Below are 2389 nucleotides of genomic sequence, written 5' to 3' on the forward strand. Positions count from 1 at the left end.
TGTGTAAATGATGTAATTAATTAGAAATATCAACTAATGAGATCTTCTGGTTCGTTGGACTTTTGGTTTAACTGAAAAGTTAAGAACCTTTGTTTGAAGTTGTTTACTTTTTACATTTTCTAAAAGACATTATTTGATTTTTTTGGCCTTAGTGAATAGACACTTTATTTAATTATTCTTGACCTTTTTTCCCCCCAACTTTTTAATTGTAGTAAAATACACCTAACATAAAATTTACAATCTTAACCATTTTTAAGTGTATAGTTCAGTGGCATTAAGTATATTCATATAGTTGTACAACCATCACCATCATCCATCTCCAGATGACTTTTCTTATTTCAAAACTAAAACTCTATACCCGTTAAACAATAGCTCCCCACTCACCTCCCCCTGACTCCTGCAACCACCATTCTAATTTTTGTTTCTATGACTTTTGACAATCTAGTACCTCATATAAGTGGTGTCATACAGTGTTTATCTTTTGCTGATAGGCTTATTTCACTTAGCATAATATCCTCAAGGTTCATCCAGTTGTAGCATGTGTCAGAATTTCATTTTAAGGAAAGAAATTCCATTGCATGTGTAAACTACGTTTTGCTTATTCGTTCACCTATCAATGGACATTTTGGTTGCTTTCACATTTTACCTATTGTGAGTAATGCTGCTACAAGCATGGGTATACGAACATCTCTTCAAGGCTGCTTTCAATCCTTTTGGAATATACCGAGAAGTGAAATTGCTGGATTATATGGTCATTCAATTTTTAATTTTTTGAAGAATCACTGTAATATTTTCCTCATGGCTCTACCATTTTACATTCCCAGGGCACAAGGGTTCCAATTTCTCCAATCCATGCCAATGGTCATTTTCTTTCTTTCCCTCCTCCTTTCCTTTCCTTTCCTCCTTCCTTCCTTCCTTCCTTCCTTCCTTCCTTCCTTCCTTCCTTCCTTCCTTCNACTTATTCCTAACCTACTAATGAACATGTAGAGAATACTAGAGCACAGTACTAGAATGGGATAGGGATGTCTAGACCATTTAATGACTTTATTACTTTGCCTATAGTGTTACAATTCAACTGTATGTTTAATTTTTTTGCCTATTTAAAACACAAAGGAGTAGTTCTCCATAATCTATTTATAGAATTATATCTACGAAGAGAAGCAACCATTCCTAAACAGGTCTTTTAAGTGAGAAGTTTGCAGTAAAAGAGAGTTTGTATTTTCCTTCCAAGTAGTTATGTAACCCATCTTCCAGTAAATGGTACTAATCTTAGCATATTGTGTTTACCTATTAGGCCTATCTGTCCCCAGAAGAAGGAAAAATTATTATTACAGTGCAGAGTTAGGGAAGTCCATTTGAGGAATTTCCTAAGGGTTTTTCATGACATGTGGCCAAATGCTCTGTTTATGTTTTCTGTGGTATTGTCTTGTGTTCTGTTTTTATGTCTAAAGAGTTATTTGCTATTTTATAATATATTATTAAAATTATTAGAGATTTCTTTTTCCTTTAGCAATCTCTCATCTACTCTTAACTGAAATGAAAGAAAAATTAATGAAAGGTCTACAGTATCTTTACTTTTACCTAGACAGAGGAATACACATGAAACTCCAGAAGGCATCCTGAAAAATCTGGATTTTAAAGCTGCATTTGCTGAGAACAACTTCTAGGAGTTAGTCTCAGTGTAGTAAATCTACCCAGACACTTAGGATTTACAGAATAAAGGCGTTAGGTACTGGGTTGAGTTCTCAGGTAGTTACGATTTTACATTCATAGTGATATTCGACATTAAAGTCATAGGGACAAATAGTCACTTACCATGGTGTAGCATTTAAGAGTGTGAACTAAAGAAAGCCTGGGTTTGAATCCTTGCTCTGTGCCTTATAAGCTGTGAGAATTTAGTCAGCTTATTGTACATCTCTTTGATTCAGTGTCCTCATCCATAAAATGATGATAATAAAAGACCTATTTCATGGAATGATTGAAGACTTAATAAGATAATATCTGTAAAGTGCTTCCGATAGTGTCCAGTACAAAGTGAATATGTCAGAGATGTAAGCTATTTTTAATTATTGTCATGTAGTAATTTCCAGTGGCTACTGAGCCAAATTATCAAAAACGTGATGGCTTAAAATAATAGAAATATATTCTCCCACAGTTCTGGAGGTCAGAAGTCTAGAATTACTATCACTGGGCTGAAATCATGGTGTCAGCAAGGCTGTGCTCCCCCAGGAGGCTCTAGGGCAGAAGCTGTAGGTTGACTCTTGCAGCTTCTGGTGGTTGTTGGCATTCCCTGGTTTGTGGTCACATCCCCCCAATCTTTGGCTTTGTCTTCTTATTCATTGTCTTCTCCTCTGAGTCTGCTTTCCCTCTGCTTTTCTCTTACAAGGGT

The sequence above is a fragment of the Hipposideros armiger genome, unplaced genomic scaffold, assembly GCF_001890085.2.
Source record: "Hipposideros armiger isolate ML-2016 unplaced genomic scaffold, ASM189008v1 scaffold_245, whole genome shotgun sequence".
In the NCBI taxonomy this organism is placed as follows: domain Eukaryota; kingdom Metazoa; phylum Chordata; class Mammalia; order Chiroptera; family Hipposideridae; genus Hipposideros; species Hipposideros armiger.